The sequence below is a fragment of the Lampetra planeri genome, chromosome 2 (assembly GCF_965212315.1).
Source record: "Lampetra planeri chromosome 2, kcLamPlan1.2.h2, whole genome shotgun sequence".
In the NCBI taxonomy this organism is placed as follows: domain Eukaryota; kingdom Metazoa; phylum Chordata; class Hyperoartia; order Petromyzontiformes; family Petromyzontidae; genus Lampetra; species Lampetra planeri.
This window is the reverse complement of record NC_136108.1, coordinates 10,277,417-10,297,389: the sequence shown is the minus strand read 5'-3', so window position 1 is coordinate 10,297,389 and position 19,973 is coordinate 10,277,417. Positions and strand designations below refer to the sequence as shown.

At 44.5% G+C, this 19,973-nt stretch overlaps 1 long non-coding RNA gene across 3 annotated transcripts; it reads left to right on the top strand.

The window, feature by feature from the left end:
* Positions 1 to 2,142: 2,142 nt before the first annotated feature.
* On the top strand, positions 2,143 to 7,952 carry LOC144727611 (uncharacterized). 3 transcript variants are annotated; one of them, XR_013587424.1, is made up of 5 exons: positions 2,143 to 2,761; positions 3,054 to 3,104; positions 4,214 to 4,272; positions 5,454 to 5,536; positions 6,884 to 7,952. It is a non-coding gene; the product is annotated as an uncharacterized LOC144727611 (long non-coding RNA). The 3 variants fall into 3 exon arrangements; XR_013587423.1 differs by lacking the exon at positions 3,054 to 3,104 and having other exon boundaries at positions 2,154 to 2,761; XR_013587422.1 differs by lacking the exon at positions 2,143 to 2,761 and having other exon boundaries at positions 2,787 to 3,104.
* The last annotated feature ends 12,021 nt before the right edge of the window (positions 7,953 to 19,973 follow it).

The window sequence follows — 19,973 nt, the reverse complement described above, 5'->3', positions numbered from 1 at the left end:
ACCTAAAAGAAGACACGCAGGACCAGCATCCACAGGGCCCCTTCGCTCTAAATTTATTAATGCGATTTACCGTCGCTAGCGTGTCTCTAGCCCTCAGGACGCACAAAGGGAGAGCACAGACGCATTTCCATAAGGATGTGGACTGGATTAACATAGTTTATTAAAAGCAATCCGCGCGTGCTAAGCGTTCGTTGAGGTTTCCATGATTGTATTGCACATTGAGTCACAATAAAGGACTCTTAAATCCTCTTCAAGTCAGTAGAATTATTCTCTTCATCCAGTCGTGGATTGACTACAGCTGACGACGATGAGCACCCTACTTTAACCAATTGAAATCGAATTGGGACTGAGAGCATCTTTTTAAAAGGCAGACCTGACGTTATGTAACTATATGTGGCTAATACATTTGCGATATGCGTTGTACTGTATATCACACGTGAATGCACAAACTCCCCGATGCTGGTGCTCATTTGAAGACTGAGCCGACCTGTGAGAAGCCCAGAGCAAGCTCAATTACCACTGACCATCGCGTCTATCCACGACCTGGAATCGAACGCAGGTTATTGGAATTGTAACGCAGTGATACACAGCAACCGCCGTTCGCCACTAAGTGGTGGCGACGTCACCACGGCGCTTGAGGCCAGACTAGGTGCACATTGAGGCCACGTGAATTGTCGAAGCCCCGCTAGCAGGAGGTTATGGGACAAACCCAAGTGCCATGGGCTGACTGAGATGAATGACAGATTCACGACCTGTGCTCTCCACTGTGCCAATCTGCTGCGTTTTAGACGCCCGATGCTCCACTCGTGGTTGTGAGCGTCGCTCCTCTGCCCTCCGTTGTTGTTGAAGGGCGACTGCCTCCAACTGCCCAGCTGCGCTGCCTATACTCGACATGCAGATTACAGCAGCGAATCGCCTTCCATCTCGCGCCACGATTTCCAGAGAATGGGAGAGCTTCACACAGCAGATGGAGCGGTGAGATCAGCCAGGGTGGCGTCACTCATGGATTGTTGTTGCATCGCGAGAGATTTGCATTCAGCAGTGGACTGAACATGGCTCATGATGGATGAGTCTATAAAACCGCACAGGATCGGATGGATGATTTTCATGGAGTTTTTTTTTTACGTGTAATATGTGTCACCTGTTCACATTATTCATCAGATCGGCAACGTGTAATTATTGGATGAGAAGGATTACTCGTTTGTATTCGACTATTAAAAATCCTACTTCAGCCCCACGTGCTCTTATTTCTTGCAAAGTGACGTCACGGAGGTATAAAGTTTCTGCGTCCTTCCTTACAAAGTGCGATCCCTCAATGCGTGAAGGCCTCGCTCTTAACACACACGGAGGGCACGCGCGCGTGAGTGCCCTACGACACCGCAGTGGTGACGAGGAAGTATCGGTCAAGTGCCCTTTACGTCGCCTGAATTGCGCGTTGTTTCCTCTCGACCGCGCTTCTGAGAGCTGCAGTGACGCAATGCAGCAGTCGTCAGTGGTGGCGATTCCACGCACGGCGGCTGATTTCGCAGCTACCACCTGCCCCCCCCCCCCCGCATCGCCTCCACCATAGCTGCCCCCTATCCCCCTTTACAATATTATTGTCTTCAGTATGATTATTGACTTAAAGCTTTCGTGACTGCAGGAATTCATATTATTTGGGTCTTTCGGCAAAGCCACGTAGAAAGTACCAAAGAATATGTCTTCGGGTCCTTCTTTAACTAGCCACGTTCAATCCGCCGAGGCGGCGAGGACACGGCACCGCGGTGAAGCTTGTTGCAGGGGGTTCACGGCTCGATTGTAGCCGCCGTGGGTGGGTGGGGAGGATGGGGGAGGGGGGAGGATGGGGGAGGGTGGAAGGATGGGGGATGATGGGGGGGGGGATGGGAGGGATTGGGGAATGGGGGAGGTGGGGCTGGGGGATAGGGGGAGATGGGGGATAGGGGGAGATGGGGGATAGGGGGAGGGGGGGAGGATGGGGGGGGGATGGGGGAGGGGGGGGATGGGGGAGGGGGGGATGGGGGAGGGGGGATGTGGGAGGGGGGCGCTCGTGCCATGGGGGTGGCGTGGGGCGTGGGGAGGCTGCCGCAGGTCGTGAGGCATACGGCTTAGGACCGCACCCAGCCCCCTCCGCTCCTGATAAAATGAAGACGTCCTTCACGTACGCACTTAATCGTCTTGCTGGGGTTTTGTTGTTTTCTGAAATTATACTTTGTGTCTGAATCTATTTGTTAACGCTGCAGTTCTGCCTTGCAACGCAGACGTTTTGTCTCGAATGGGCTCTCACCTGGTTATAGAGTCCACGTTGCCATCCATGCAAGCCGGTTAATATTCCGCATAACACGAGGGGCCCATTATCGCTGTACACTCGACGAACCCTGCAGACAATTCACCTGTTTATGATAGGGACACGTTACGAGTCAGGTTATCCCAAACCTCGAGTACCCGCGACCCACCACGCTCCGTCTTTCCCCGTTCATCAATTTACTTCCCATTCAAATACAAATTAACTCGTTCCACGCTGCATTCCCTCTGTAATTGTTACACACGTCCCACGTGCCGCACTAAGCAATCAAACGCTGTTAACGTAACGTGGGAATACGTGTTTACATTCACACTGAGCGCTCGCTCTTAAATGTAATCGTCTCAATTAAAGCAGAGATATCATACAAACCACTCTAATGCGTAACACTCAACTAAGGCTCCACAATGGAGCGGACTTTATCTGATTAATCGTCAATCTGGCGCAGGTGCGCCGGTTCACGTGAGTGCCGCCTCTGTATATATCGGTGGTAGCGAGCGTGGCCCAGGATTTTTGTACGCGTTATGCGCGTTGTTGTTTCGGTCCGCGCCGTGTATCTTAAGAACTGTGACGTTTTTGTGTGATTTGGCGTGTGCGATGAGTGGGTTTTAATTGTTCTGTGAAACTCGTTTAATGTGCGATCCGCTTGTCCCTCTGATCCGTTCCCTGTGGCAGCGCAACCATACACCCTGCCTTGCCCTGAAGTCGTTTAATTGATTGCTAACATCAAACTATATGTAACTGATTTCCCCAGCTCTACGAAGACGACGTCCCGATTGAAGGCACGAGTATGCGATTCGAAAAGGTTATTGCGCTTTGGATTTTTCACTGGAATCTATTTCATGTTGGAAGTAAATATTGTACATGGCGAACCCTTTATTCTCTCGTTGAATAATCCATGAAGTCACGCTTTTCAATGGGGGGAGAAAAAATAGCCGTTGAATGTAAGGAAATTCATAGAGTTAAGTGTGTAAGCGGTTGGAATAGGCGTTTTGGAAGCTGTTGGTGTTCTTTGTAAAATTGAACACCAATGGAACGAGATGTGTGTGTGTGTGTGCGTTTGCTTAAAATCCACGCGGTTGGTAACCATGTGTGGTCCCGAGTCCTGTGAACAGTAAACGCCGTTTGTACTTTTTAACACGGCTGTTGATACGCAGGGTGGATTTTTTGTATTGTCTGGAAAGGGGTAGCAATGTTCGAAGTTTTTTTGACACGACCTGAAATTCACGAATGCTCTGATGGCTTCAAACGGAAACCGAGGGGGGGGGGGGGGGGACATTTACTGTAATAGAAACTTGTCTCCTGATGATGAAATCGAGCGATGGAGCGCCATGAAATTTAAACTGTGACATCGAAATAAACTGCAATGTCCAAACGCAAAATGAACGTCTGAAATTTCTTCACCGTGCAATCAAAAAAAATCAGATTTTAACAATAGCCACGGATTTGCGAAAAAATGGGACGTACTTAGTCCCGCGTTCTTTAAAAAACACAATGTGATCGCAAAATGAGTAGCAATGACGTCAAACTACAAAAAAATATTAAAACTGTTCTGTGCAAGAACCAAACATCGTTTTTTTTTCCAAAGTGTGCTTCAACGTTTAACTTTGACAATTCTGGGCCACAGATAATGAGCTCTAACCTAACATGGGAACTTGTGTCAACTTTTTTTTCAGGTATTTTAAAAATTTGCCGGTGTGGAAACTCATCCAGCGGTGGATCAACAATGACTTTAAAATTTACCAATTTTTGTTACATTGTTCCATTGAACAATTTTTTTCTCCACAGGCTATAATACTCTTTCCGCAGACCAGCCTTTACGTCCTTGTTTTAATGGCCATTTGAACACGCTTGGTGCTAAGCTAATTTAGCGCATGTAATTTGCGTATTGCTGGACATTCTTTCTGTTCTCAGGGCATTATGGGCGCTCAAATTTCTCGTGCGACATAACGTTACTTCTAATGCGTTTTCTGGTAAGTTTTTTTTGCGTGTGGTTTTGTGTCCATGTCTTGGGTGTGCGTGTGCCGGCCGGGACTTAAAATCGCTCGTGTCGCCCCTCCGGCCCGTTCTATCCGGCTTGCCTGATTTAACCGCAAGGCTTGCTCCAATCGTTTGCGCAATGCGATTTATGTGCTGGTCCATTGCCGATTTTTTTTTTTTTTACGGGATGGATCGGCCATATCGACCGATCGCTGAGTTTTTCTCGTTCGGTGCTTTCGTCCGCAGCTTGTATTTGTAGACCGCATTGGAGTCCTAAATTTTTGTACAAATAGAATCCGGGGGCGTGATCGTGGGGAGGGGGGCTGTCTTACGAGACCCAAAATGGTAGAAAAAACTCCAGTCTAATGTGCGCATTTGTGGTGGGTTTTTACGTTTACATCCAATGTTCTTCCTGTGGTTGTGGGAGGTGAACGTGATCTATCTAGCAGGAGCATGGGACCTCCTTTTGTCAGTATCAAAATATGAGAATAGGTTTTCCCCTTTTTTTTCTGGCAACAAAAAACAGTTGTGTTAACATGTTAAAACACCAAACTGAAACCTTTCACGAGGAATCATGTCTGCATTAACCACAATACTTGTGGTCAGAATGCTAACAAAAAAACACTGCTAATATATACATTGTCTTTGGAACTGATTGGTTCACACCAGAGACAGCTTTCTTTTGAGCCTAGTCTCAAACGGTGTTAGACTAGAAGACGCCAAATTGAAGGGTATTTGAATTCAAAGCAGCGCGTTTTGTCAGCGTGCTGACCTTGAGACAAAGATTCAACTGGAGTTGACCTCTTGCTGCATGTCACTTGCCTTCCCTCCCTCCTCCCCCAAGTGAATGCTGACCGGGGCAAAAGCATTGAGTTTTCTTGGTCCGAATTTTTTTTAAATTAAAAGCAAAGCGATTCTGCTCTAGTTTCAAATGTATAATGCAAGACAAATCGAGTGCAGACGGTAGTACAACTTGCCAAGTCTTCTTAGGCAGGACAGTTGTACTGAATTTGAGTTTATACACTAATGCTGAAACCTAGACAAGGCTCAAACGTGGTTGAGCCCCTAAGCCTCTGACAATAACATTGAACCCAAAGAATCCTACAGGTGCATAACCTCAATGGCACAATTGCATTGCCTGCCAAGTGACCGCTGCACAAATTGTCGTTCCCAGGTGTTGACAAGGCAGCAAGTTGACGGCCTGCAACTTTTTCCCCGGTTTACTTGCTTCCAAGAAGAGCCCAACAAGATCCACGCGTATGCTCCTCCACTCGACACAACTGGTGGTGGGGTGGGAGGGGGGGTAACTGCTCAACCCTCGACCACCAACCCCTGGGGTCTAGCAAGTTGCAGGAAAGCAGAGCGAGATGAGTTTTCGGTCACGAGCACGTTATTGGAAACTGCGTCGCTTGTTACAGACCGCGCCCTCTCAATAATAAAACAGCTGCAGTTGGCTTTGTGCAAAAAATTAGCCTTGCGTGCGTTGGTTGTGTAGTGCATGTGGGTTGAGCCCGGTCTCGTGTTGTAGAACTGTCGCTGGCTGCCGGTCTTCGTCGTTGACTTTGCACTCGTGGCACAAGCAGCCTCCAGAAGTCTTTCGGCATTAAGCCCCCCCCCCCCCCCCAGTGCCTACGTGTTTGTTGCTGTGGTGGAATTGTGGGTGTATGTAGGTCGATGTTTTTTGGTTCAGCGGATAATTTTGCTGTGGATTGCCAGGCCTTAATTTCCCACGAGTAGCCATTTAGCGCACTATCAGGAGCACCCTTTTATTTTTCAGATCGTAGTTTAGTGTAACTGCTCTGTACAGCCTAAAGACGGCTGCGTAATTGGCGTCACCCTTGTCCGACTTCGGCAGACTTGTTTAACACATCGCTTTACGATCATATAACGCATCCAAAACACAATGTCTAAAGTTGAACTACGCAATATCGATTTTTCAAACCCTAAAGGAGTGCTTTTTCCTTGACAAGCCACCTGTTATATATCTCTATACCGTCTTTAGGTTACACGGTTGAAATTAATTCAATTTGATGTCCAACCTGACTTTTTTTTAAACCAGGTTTGAAAGATACGCGAATCTGTTGGCAATGTGCTGTTTTGGTGGCTTTGTGTGTGTGGTGTAGCGATTGAGACGGTCCTGAAGCATTTGGTGCTCGTGCCTGGCGGCTGTAGTGGTGATGTGTGCTGTCCATCGCGATCGCTGTAATGAGAAGACCTGACAACTTCTCATCGGCGTTTGGTAGTGGACTACCCCCCCCCCCCCTTAGTCAGATTGTCCTAAAGTATCCGTCAGCTTTACTTTATGCTTTCGCCTCGGGGCGTGCAGACGTTGGTGTTCTGCTTTGCACAGCCTTTTGTGCAATAACATTCATGATATTGGAAATGTGTGTACTTTGCCTGTTTTTATGGCTTTGTCTTATTTGGGCCTATTGTGTAGGCCGAAAAAGACATGTCGTTGTAGTAAATTAGTATGGGGGGGGGGGGGCAGTTCTTCGCTTGGTGGGGGGGGGTCTTGTAATAGTGTAGATTATTGGAGTGGAATTAAGGAAGTTAATGATTTAAGTCTGCAATAGTTTAATGATGGGATCCGTACCATTTTTTTAGACGGGTTCCATAATGTGCACCACCACTCCTGTCTACAACACTCGGCCAAGTTGCTTGCATGCCACAGGCAAGTAAAAAAACGCATGATATTTGAGTACGTGTCCTTTAAAAATTATGCTAGTTTTTGTCTCTAAATTATTTAACCTGGTTTTTTTTCTTAGACTAGGCGTACACAATCCAGGCAAGTGAGACTTAATCGTTTTTCTTGGGCGCCTTCAATTCTGTAAAGTTTTTTTGAATTTTTTATTTTAACGATATTTCTTTAATATTCTTTGGGTCTTTCGATAAAGCCACGTAGATAGAAAAAAATTACAAAAACCAAAATCACGACGTTTCGATCGTCACACAAGCAATCGTCTTCAGATGAAAATCTGCTGAGGCAGGCTGTTTATAAAGGTTTAGATATTGGCGGGGAAGCGAATGTTAGCGAGTAGGAGAGAGTGAGTAGGAGAGAGAAATTTGCTTGTAAATGTAAGCTCGGCTAAGGCCCGAAAAATTGAGAAGTGACAGCAGCAGATGTGAGTGTAAAGGCGATCGGTATTACCTTAGAGTCGCGGCATCTCTTCAGAAAGCATTGCATGTTGCTGTAAACTCGGTCCTGAGTCCAAGACCCACTTTCTAAGAGGGGTTGTCTTGGCTACTTGCAAGTACCTGGCCAATTTTAATATAAATGGTGAAAATGCCTCTTTTGCCAATCTTTGGAAAATCGGGCATATTTTCAATCTTGAATGACCTTTCAAATGTTACACCCACATTCTCGTGTGCAGGATGGTATTGCCTCGAGTCTTAGGAGATGGTGTTAGGTTAATATTTTTCAATGCATGTGATAATGTGTATTGTTACTAATGCAGTCTTGTCACATTCCATTTAAATGTTCACTGGAATACCAACATTGTGCAAGTCCTGTATGTGCTTGGCGATACTGATGTTGATGCTCGTAGTTTAAATGAAACAAAGTAATTAAAACACCTATGATGTATGCTTTGATATCCTATGTTCAGCCTCATGGAGCAAACCAAAGATGAAACTTTAAAAACAACACAATATTGAATAAACTTGTACCCAAGACCATGAATCTCTTTGAACTTCACTTTTCCCTCCCCTCCCCCTTTTTTTTGCAATTTGTACTATTGTCATGCGATGAAGCCATTCGGAACCTTCTTTCAGAAGTTACAACGGCCCCGTGCTCTTGTTCCGGGCGATATCGCAGAGATGAAATCCAATTCTCGGGTGACCTCTTATCCACACTTGTAAGCTGCGTTTTCCCTACCGACCCGCCTACAGATGTAATGTGTTTCCTTGCAGTCCAAATTTAATTATTGACAATTAAATCAAATGTTGAGTGCCAACATATGTTTATGCAGTGGCCAGACCCGAGACTAATTTGTTACACCGTCAGACCCCAGTTTCTTTTTTACTTGGGCAGTTGTCCAGATTTGAACATTGATCTCGACGGTGCTAGCTACACGAAGTCATTTACCAGAAGGTCATCTCTCACCGTGAGGATTGGCGTCACGCTTGAATTGTTGCAACACATTTGATGGATCCTAATTTAAAATGTCTTGTTGTGATCCAGTACTATTTGCGTTCTATTCAAAACGCCTCCTGCGTGCCATTTTCTGTTTGTCACCTGTCTCTTGCCCTGAAGAATATTTTAATGTGCAGACATTGCAAATAACTGACAAATATTAAGTTGTAAATTGGTTGTAGTATTTTAGCATTTTAACAGTTCTGTGTTTTAAAAGGCATTTTGTGAATTTTTTAAAATTTGTTAAATGTTTGAACGTCTTTCTCACCGTACATAGCCAACCGTGCTAATCGGAGGTACTATTGCAACACTTGAAATAACATGAATTAACTACAACATGGTACCTTGGATATCTTTTACTCGGTAAGGTCCACTGAGCTATATGGAGATGTTTGACCATGCATCACCATTCTGAGTCCGCAGGGCTGCCCAAAGTTTCCTAAAGGTCTGGGGCAGAACGTCAGGCAATGTCCTAAATTAACGACAAACATACCTGTTTGTGGAGCCCTGCAAGGACTGGCGAAATTGCATTTTGCCGCCTCCCCTTAAGTAACTGTTAGCATATACCTCGAAATTCAAGTGCCCCCCCCCCCCTCCCCAATTGAATTTTGAAATGGCTATCTTCCATCAAGAAAATTACAAGAATTGAAAAGAATTCCACAACAATTCATATTCTGCTGCAGAATGTCATGGGGTTAGTCCATGAACAAAGCCTATTTCTGATTCGTTTATCCTCACATTTATCCGCTTTGTGATCCAGACCTTGCATCACATCCTCCGTGTCCATTTTGGAATTTCCTAGCAGAAGTATATTTTGAGGAAACCCGTGTACGGTGTCGGCGCACCTTGACCTTGCATCAAGCATTCAATTTATTAATATTAATTTAGAATATGCTTGTGCATAAAAACTTTACAAACTATATATATCATCGGCATGTAAGAATAATATCCACTGTAACCGACTCCATGGATGTTTGTGGTCATAATAAAGGGTTTTGGGTTAGATCGCGTTATTTATAAATGTGTCGTAACCCTCCACCACCCGACACGGCCAAACAATTAAAAAAATGTGTCCCGTTTACAAAAGACAAATAGTTCACTACTTTAGCCCACCGGTGTGTTGAAGAGTGAAACAACATCATTTACAAGTTTGAGTACGACGTTTCGCTGGTAATTACATCCAGCATCATCGGGCAATTTGCCAGAATGGTGAAGCCCTCAACTTGCTCCCGGTCTTAAATAGAGCAGCACGGTGACGTCATAATTTAACCCAATCTGGTGCAGTGATTTGGGGCGGAGAGGGAGGGTATTGTAATTATATAATAGACTAGCTGTATTACCCGGCTTCGCCCGGGACTTGGATTACCCACACCCGGCCGCCTTTGTCTCCCCAGTGGTGATGTTCACACACCACACCAGTTACTCGTTTGAGGCTGAGTCGACCTACGGGAGGAGGCCCAGGAGCGGTTGAAATAATCGTCACAAGTGGTGGCCGTGAGCGGGAATCGAACACGGGTCGCCGGGTTCGTAGCGCGGCGTGCTAACCACTACACTACAATGCGTTACGCTTCCACATGCGCGGGTCACGTGACAGATGTGACGTCACAAGTCACTTGCCGTGCAAAAAATATATGCATTATTGAGCCCCACCCCCCACCAAAAAAAACACAAGTGTATTTGAATAATGTTTGCATGGTGTACAGTCTGGAAAGTACCCACATGGCAAATTTCACGTTTGTTGCATGTCGGGAAGTACGCTAAACATTTTGAACCGACACATAATCACAACTTTGCCTTTTATATATATGGAGATTGGTAATCATTCAATTGTTATTAATTAGTATTTGTTCCCCCTATAAAGAATTGTAATTGTAATATAAAAAATACGCTTCCAGGCCGCACTAAGCCTGTAGCTGTCAGAGCGATTTAAGTTATTTGTATTTATCTCAATTTCAATGGATTCTCTAATTAGTCTTGGCCAGTAATAATTAGTTTTACACAACACATCAACGTTATCAAAATCAATTGAGTGTCCTTGTTGACAAGCATGTTCTGCCACTGCCGACAGTTGTGTTTGAGATAATTTAATATTTCTTTGGTGTTCTTTCAGTCTTACGCTGATGTTACGTCCCGTCTGACCACATAAACAATTAATCCGATATACACCTTCTGTTAGTAATTTAGGCAATTCGTCTTTAGTACAAGATACTAGTTTTTGAATTTTGTGTACTGTACCAAATCTTACTGTAATGTTTTGCTTTTGCCAAACACGGGCTAATTTGTCACTTACTCCTGAGATATATGGTATTTTAATTGTTTTAACAATCTGATCGCTTTCAGCAGTGTTGCTTTGCATTCGTGATTTGGCATTCAGTGCTCTGTTAATTTGAGCATTATTGTAGCCATTATATCGTCGAGCTCCTTTAACATGTTTGATCTCTCTCACTAGACTTTCACCATCTGACACTGTTTTAGCCCGATGTATGAGCGTCTTGATAAGAGAGGATTTCTGAGCTGGGTGATGATGTGAATCTGCATTCAGATAGGCATCGGTGTGCGTTCGCTTTTGGTAAACGCTGTGTGTTTGTTATTTTTGCCATTTAGACCATGTCCAAGCAAAATATCTAGGAACGGGAGTGTGTTATTCACCTCCATTTCCATGGTGAACTGGATGGTCGGATTTTGCGCATTGAGATGATGATTTAGAAAATCATTAAGTGTATCTTTACCATGTGACCAGACAACCAAAGTGTCATCAACAAATCTAAACCAAAAAGATGGTTTTAATGTACTCGAGGCAAGTGCTCTTGTTTCAAAGTTTTCCTTGTACAGATTTGCGAGAGCAGGAGATAAAGGAGAGCCCATTGCGGCTCCTTCCTTTTGTTTAAAAAAAATCACCTCTCCGTAAGAAGTGTTATTTAAACAATGGTCAGCTAGTTTCGGGATATATTTTGGTAAACCTGTATTCTTTACTAGTGTATCAAGTAATTTAAGTGACTCGTATTGTACGCGTTTTTAATGTGTTTAATCGGACCTGAACAAGCCATTGCTGGACGAAGACCCTCTAAATATCACCATTTTTCCATGCCCCTGCGATGTTAATAATCCACGTAGCATCTGCATGTCAAGGCATTTCATCCCTCCAGCTCCTCTGGGCATCCTGACATGTTTCCCTGCTTTGCTGCAATTCCCTCATTGCCCTTAACCCTTTGCCATGGCTTCTCGTAACGGAATTGTCTAACATGTGTATGATGTGTAATACGCAAATTCGTCTGTTACAATCTTTAGTGCGGATTAGTGGGCTTGCATAAAAGATGCGTGCTAAGTGCACTTGTTGGTGAGATGCTAGAACAGTAGTGAGTTCATCAACCGGTTTTATGGCACTTTGGTTTCCTCCAAGTGCAGAATACTTTGGCCACACATCCCAGTGCAGTATTGCTCTGATGTAAGTCTTTCCTGGATGAATGAGTTTGACATTTTCAGCAGCATTGACCGAGAGAGTGAAATAAACACTTTGCCAATTCTCACTGAAATTGCAATCCCAGAGGGCCATACAGCCCCATTCAGGAAATTCAGACATTTTAAAGGAGATTGGTCCATCGTTGCTGGTTTTACTGGGACAAATGTTAGCATGCTGTTAAACCTTGAGCTCAACGTTCCGTGTTTTATTTTTTACTGGGTGTACAGTGCCCTGTGCAACCTAATTCCAGGCACCTTTTTTTCTCAATGATTGCACCATCTTAAACCTGGACAGACATTCTGTATACTATGAATGCAAGCTGTGTACACGTACAGGTGTTCCGGGAATGCATTGTTCGAAGAGTGACTCCCACACTAAACCAGGCTGTGCAGTGAAGACTAATTGCATAGTTACATTACTATATTTCTTTGTGCATGGTTGCCACCCATCTTAGTACAACCAAGCTCGACCCTGCTTCGCGTCTGATTATAAGTATAATTATCGAACGATGGAGAGTACGTTCCGGGTGACTTGGCCCTGTGTTTCCTAAAGCGAGGTGAGACATTGTTGAACAAAAAAGCCAATCGGGTAACGACTTATTTCTTGACTGAAAGTGTTTTTACCAAACGGTGACATCGGTGTGCATGGGAGTCCTGGTGGAGGAGTGGACATTTCAAAGAACGTCTCCCTCCTCGCCTGTCCCCTACAAAGCGCGCAGCACTCGCCACCAAACAGGGGCGGTAGAGGCCAGGAAGCGACATACGCACGCGCGCGACCAGAGTCGGTATTGATCGGGAGACGGAAATGGGTCGGCCGGAGTGAGAGGCTTTCCGAGAATGCGCTGTCGATTTCCCGAATATAGAACAGCGCACGGCCCCATCAACGAGAACCCATCCCCCAATCCACTCGCTGGCTACGCGCTTGAGCGATAGAACGAGCGGTGTTGCTATGCATTCATTCATCCGTACCGCTGGTTTAGGATCCATGGGCCAGAAGCATTAAACATCCTTGAAATGTCTGTGTTGCTCACACGGATTTACATGGCAACCTCGGCGAAGTGTCACCTTAGGGAGTTTATGCAAACAGCCCTAGGCTCGTATATTTTAATATTACTCGGAATGAATTTTGTAAAAAATAATATATATGAAAATGCAGCCAATTCCATCCAGTGCTGGATCTAGGCTGCCCCAATGGCTGTACGTCGTGCGGGTTGTTTGACCATTACCTCGGCTCCGCTGGTCGGTGCGGGTTAATATTTTATTCAATTGGCATTTTTCTCAAAAAATCTCGCGGCTCATGCAATGTCTCCTTACGAGTGGAATAAAGCAGAGCCATTGCCCAAAAAGTTGAGCTCTAAATGTTCTTCCACAATGGAAGTTGCGCCGAAAGTGACTTTAATTGTGCTTGTGATCCACTGCCAGCGCAGTCCCTTAATGTGTTCTGACTTGCAGATCGTGGAATGAGCCCCAGTCTCGTTAACGAGAACACCCCACGAGGTTTCCGCGAGACGGGTAATGTTTTTGTTGCACTCTTTATAAAGTGTCTAATTACAACACCTTTTTTTTGAGCCACCGATGACAGTGACATCACCGGAAATTAATCATTTGCAGCCGCCATTCATTCTCCCAACACCACCACCCCAAGCTCTCGTGGTAATTGAAATCCTGGCGGTCGCAACTCCCCGTGCCCTCAACACTCCCACGTGTTCATCGTCGGCACCATTCATTGGTCAATCCAAGCCGCCGCCACTGTCGCGAACATGCGATGTACTAATGTACCTTCGCACCCTTCGCACGAGCCAATTGTGTGGATGTTGAATTTATTTCGCGCACCGTACGTAACCAACCGTGCTAGTCGGAGGTGCGGGGGAAGGCCAACAAACTAAACACAAAATGCAGTTCTAAAAAAAATCTATCTGGATTTTATTTAATTTGCTCCATCTCTTCCGGTCGGCGTCCTTCTCGGTTGCTTTCCACTCTTGTTATTTTTACTGATCATTGACAAACGGTACTCAACGTACAAGGCGATTTTTGTGTAGATTACACCGCTTAACACGTAGTCTTTCGCGACCAATATTATTCATAATAAAGTTTTTTTGGTTAGATCGCGTAAGTATAAATGTCGAAACCCTCCAACACCCGACACGGCCAATCAGTAAGGGATTTGTCACGTTAACAAAACGCCAGATAGTTACTACTTAAGCCCACCGGTGTGTTTGAAGAGTGATTCCACAACATTTACAAATTGAGAACGACGTTACACCGCTTATTTATAGCGACCCTCGTTCTTTTGTCGAGATTTGACGAGGTTGAAAATCGTGAAAAGTCATGGCTCCTATGTCTTTCGAGTAGAGTAACAAATGGAATGTCAAATGAGTTCGGTTGGAGGCGTGTGGATTGAGACTTTGAAATAACATTGTTTTCTCTCGCCTATTACCATACAATATTTTATTGGCGGTGTCTGTAAAAAAAATATTTTATCCTGCACAATGAGGCCCCAATCTCGAATTCGTGTGCAGTCCTGCATTGCCGTCACTTATTTGTAAGATGCCTTTTTTACCTTCTACGCATTTCCCATAAATATGCTAAATTCCTCTTGATATACAACTTCTTTTGTCAAGGCGCTCTTCTTCCACCTCAAACCCAGCTTATATATATGCTCCAAGCTTGGCAGTGTTTCATACTTCACCTGAAGACGGCTGCTTGCGTTGTAGCCGAAACGTCGTGAGATTTATTTTATTATGTTTTATTTGTATTATTTTATTACTTCCCTTCTACGTGACTTTACCGAAACAACCAAGAAGATGAATCCCTGCAGTCACGAAAGCTTTAAATCGAAAAATGCCTTTTTAAGTTTGTGGTGCAGATGTTTTTTTTTATGGAACTCTTGGCTGAGATTGCATTCGTGGTCTGCGTATTCTCTCCTTGGGGTTTGATTGCAATTGCTGTCCTCGGCGAGTTTGGCGAGACGCGCGCGGCAGGGTGCATTGCCCCTGAGCAGCGCAGCAGATTGCGGAAAGAGAGGGAGCGGGTGGGAGGAGATGTGGGGACGGGAGGAAGGAGCGGGTATCAGACAGATGGGGGTGGGGCGAGGGGCTGAGGGCGAGAAGGGCGTCTCAATGAGATGTCATTAGCCCAGCTTCAGGTGCGGTTCAGTTTTAAGCAAGTGGCGTTTACGACTCAAACGCCTTTAATGCCTTACATTGCATAATTTATTGTACTAGCATTCTGGAACAAGGACGATCAATTAATGTCGTGTATTATATAGTTTTTCTTCAAACTAGGACCTATTTCTATCAAAGGGTCCTTGTCTTTAAACATCGGGAAGTTCACCAGCGTTAGTTTAAATATCCGAAGCTCGATTCGGATAAGTGCGTCAAAAACGGTCCAGAGATTGCTGGTATTAAATCCAATGCTGCTGAGAAGATATTCACAGAAGGCAATGTGGCTGATGGTATGTGTAAAGAATGACATTATATGGAGAGGCAAATATGGGAATGGAGCGTTGTCTTTTGTTACTTAACGCACGCTCAAGTGTTCCGATGCGTTCAAGCATTGACAAAATAGAACCTGGGACTGAGCAAAGTTCCCTTGCGGATCCAGTCAATGTCACGTGGGGGTCATTATTCATCAGTCCCTCCAGAAAAACGCGATTATGCGATCGCATGATTCAGCCAAAGTCCGCATATTTATGCGGGGGGCGCGTTTTTTCAAATATGCCGCACTTTCGCCGCATAAATTGCAGATTTCCGCGCGCAAATTATGCGGGCTTGCATGATTTCATAATCCCTGCATTTTCGTTGCAAAAAGTCACATATATCTTAGCAGAAAGTTGAAAAATGTTGCGTTTACTTCACACAAGCGCAGCCATTTCCCCTGTTGCCATGGGAACGTTATGAAGTAACGTCACTCATTACGCGACATCATTGAAAAGCTGCAAACCCCGCGATGCCAATGAAACCATGATGAAGCCCGCAAATCTTTCTCATTTGCCAACAAACATAAGCGCAAAAGACCGCGCAAAGCAGTTGTAAGATTGCACTTTTTTGTTAGTAGTATGTAAATTTACATTACTGTAAGACTGTACTGTTACTGTATTGCTTACGTTACTGTGCACTGAAAACACTTATTTTAACAGAAGATGTCTGTTTTGTATAGCTACCTCTGTAAAACAGGAAGCACACATTTTATTTTTTAATATTTTATTTATTCATTTTTACAGAAGTTGTAGCATATTCATTTTGTAAAGCTACAGAACTTGTTCGACTCAATGTTTTGTAAGTTTGAGCCATCTGTTTGTTAAGGTCTGAAATAAAACAAGATGAGAACTTAAATATTCCCAGCACTTTCTGTGATGTAGTATGCTTGCTTATCATAGGAAGTAATAAGAAATGACTCTTTACATTAAAGTAGTAGCCTAGTGAAGAGGGTGTTGGGGGAATCACTTTTTTTTCTCTTTTTCATCAAACCGCAGTTTTTGCAAGTTCCCGCAGTTTTTGCAAGTTCCCGCAATTTTTGCAATTTCCCGCAATTTAATCGCATAAAATTGCATAAATATCCCGCATATTCCATCGCATTTTTTAAGAAAACGTGCCGCATAATCAACGATTTTTGCCCGCAACAATCACCAAAAAACTCCGCGTTTTTCTGGAGGGACTGATTCATAAGCAACAAACAGACCTCGTTTGTGAGGTCCTCTTTTGTGAGGCCCATGGCAAATTGCGCCTTTTGCCCCCCTTCCTACTGGGCGGCCCTAAATTAACTTTTCTTACGAACAAAAATATGATGGTGATACGGGGATTAAATATTAAATGTACGGTTGCGGTGTTATGTGGAGTAATGCTGCGATTGTCTGGCAAACAACACCCCACATTGGTGCGCCGAATGGTGATGGGAGGATGGGGCTAACGGCCCTGGCCAAGGGTCCCTGATGGAATTGGCCTTTGGTCGATTTTCCAACCCTCATACCCTCCTAGAGCAGCCTCCAAATGCCATATTGGCTGGTGGTAAATCGTCATGTCTAGAATGGTCTTTTTGTGCGGTGTTTACATATGCCTATTGTGTTTGCAAAAATATTTTTACTCTAGCAGTAAGGGAACAGTCCGCGGTTATGAGACCTACCACCTGGAAAAAAAGGCCAACGGACAATTTGTCACGACAACCATCTTCCCCGCACTAAAAAGAGGGGAATTATTTCGACATTTAAAAAATGTTTTGAATTGTAGTTCGCTCAGCCACTTATCTCACTGCAAGGGGCCTCTCCACTTTCTTTATATTGACGTGCTGCAACCTGAACGCAGATTGAATTGAGGGTGGTGACGAGGATAATCACGATGACGAGTTAATGGGGATGTTAATGCAAGCGGAGATGACGGTGCGGTTTGAAGGGCTCACGTCCGGCGCTCATCGCGTGGTGCTTGGTGTGTTACGCGGGCGTGGGGAGGAGATCCCACAGCCAATAAAAACACGCGTTTAAAGTGACCATGTGAAATGCCTTGTGATAAATGTCCAGGATCCGAATGGCGTCCAATCGGGGAAAAGCTGTGAAAGATAGAGAGAAAGAAACTGAAGTCTGCAGTTTGCAGGGCTATGATCACAGGAGGTCCACTTAGCTGAGAGTGAGTTTCTAGGAGAACCATTGGCTGAAGAGACGGCGATTCGTGAGTTTGGAAGCGCCGCACTATGAACGTGCAAACCATATTCGGGGGTAGTAGGGGATTTTTTTGGCGATCGGGGCTATGTAAGGCGACGGGTGTCCAACGCAGATCGGCAGTGCGTACACACCGGGACTGAACACTGACTGTCATTATCGGAGCGGCCAAGGACAAGAGAAGAAAGTGGCAGAAAACGAGAGAAAAAGGGCACGGAAAACGGAGATCGTGTAGGTAATGTTTGTTGAACTTCTTTCGCATCGTACGTAGCTAACCATGCTAATCGGTGCGGGGGAAGGACAACAATCTAAACATAAAGCGGTTCCAAGAAATTCGTTTTCAATCAAGATTTAAAATTACATATCTCCAGTGGCTTCCTAATATCGGAAGAAAGAACGTTCCAGACGGGCGCACATGCGCATCTGAAAGCTGCGCGATGCAGTGACCCGTCATTGTTCGATGGTTAGCTAAAAGCGGCTGCAAGGATGACCAATGGTATAGCCAGGGCCAGTGAGAGTGATGGCCTTGGCGGGGCAGCCACGGATAAGCGGCCTACAGCAAGAGTAGTGGCCGTAGCGTGCGCATAGAGTGGTCTACACTGAAACTCACTGCAGTACGAGTTCATAGCGACCATGGGACAGACATGCGTAATTATACCAACGGTATAGCGTATTCATGTCGAACACTTGCATAATTAGGTTTTGTGAAAGACATTGTAAGATTGTTGAGAGTTGCTCCACCCACGATCTTACGGTCACCTCTTGTAAAATAGCTCTGATTATATTTAGATTTAAAGCTTTCGTGACTGCAGGGATTCATCTTCTTGGTTCTTTCGGTAAAGTCACGTAGAAGGGAAGTAATAAAATAATAAAAATAAAACATAATAAAAAAATTCTCACGACGTTTCGGCCACAACGCAAGCAGCCGTCATCAGGTGAAGACCAGGTCTGTCGGGGAGACCTGAGGACGGCTGCTTGCGTTGTGGCCTAAACGTCGTGAGAATTATTTTATTCTGTTTTATTTTTATTATTTTATTACTTTTCTACGTGACTTTACCGAAAGAACCAAGAAGATGAAGCTCTGATTATATTACAAAACGCATAATAGTCGCGTGGTTGTAAATAGGTTGCTCAATAAGTGCGTCGTGGATGTGTTCACCATGGATGACATTCTCTGAAGTATGTTCTCCTGGATTTACTTTTGCTGTGCATTGAAACGTCTGTACGTACCGTTAACGATATTCATCACCTGAAAAGTGGATGCAAAAGACGGAAGTGACTGCGGTGTTAATGTGTTTAATGTGAAAAAAGGCAAACCTATTATCATATTTTGGTACTGTCAAAGGAGATCCCATAATGTGTTTAATGTGCTAATGTGTGTGCCCCACCACCGGTAAAGACTGTTATATATGAAGCGCTAAACACCAGCCGATCGCAACATTTATTAAAAGCTTTATTAATTATACTTGTAACAAAAATCTGAGTAATTTGTAGCTTTTACTATCGGGCCCCAGGATTGCATTGCTAAACAAATGGAGTGTGCCTTGTGCTCGCGTGAACAAATCTACCCACAATTGTGTGCCAGCAACATTTTAGAATTTCAGTATCAATGAATAATAACTTTTATTTAGGAGTTTGTCTTTTGCCCAATCGGTGCTATTTTAGGTAACTTCACGTACCAAATTTAAAAACCGGTCTTGCATAAAATATAAAAAACGTTAATTTTCATCAGACCACAAGGTATAAAGTGTAACTCTTATTATCCACTCTCCAACTCTTATCCACTCTGACCTCTCCTTGTGATGTGCAGAAGGGACATTGCCCAAAACGTCGCCTATAATATATTTTCCGATTAAGGCCACAATGATCTTGATCAATGTAGGTTTTTTAGTATACGTACTTTATTTACCCAGAAAAAAAACCCATCGACTATTTAAGGGAGGGCATCTGCTCGGTTTTCGCAGTAGGGGGCGACGATTGCCAGATTTTTTTCTTCCACTTAATGAAATTGCGAGGACTTTTTTCTAATACGAGGACAATCACACCGACTTCGAAAGACGTCACGCGATCTTTAAAAGGTCACTGTGAAACAGGACGGGCTCGTATTTCATGGTTGATACAGTATTCACCATGATTAAATCCCTTTGTCAGATCGCGGTTGGATGGAGGGACTGCCCACGCCGCGTCAATCATGGGGGTTATTTCGCCATACTTCATCACGCCAGTCGGTGTTAAATTGTTAAAATCACAGCTACGCTGTTACGGGGAAGGGATTACTGTATTAACGCGTGAGAAGTCGTGTACACTTTTGCTGTCCTGTGCTGATTGAGCCCAAATGTGTTCGTCGAGTTCTCGCCTATGAACATCGGGCAGCCGAACGGCCTTGGTTGAAATATGTATGCTGAACTTCTTTCGCACCCTACGTAGCCAACTGTGCTAATCGGGGTTACGGT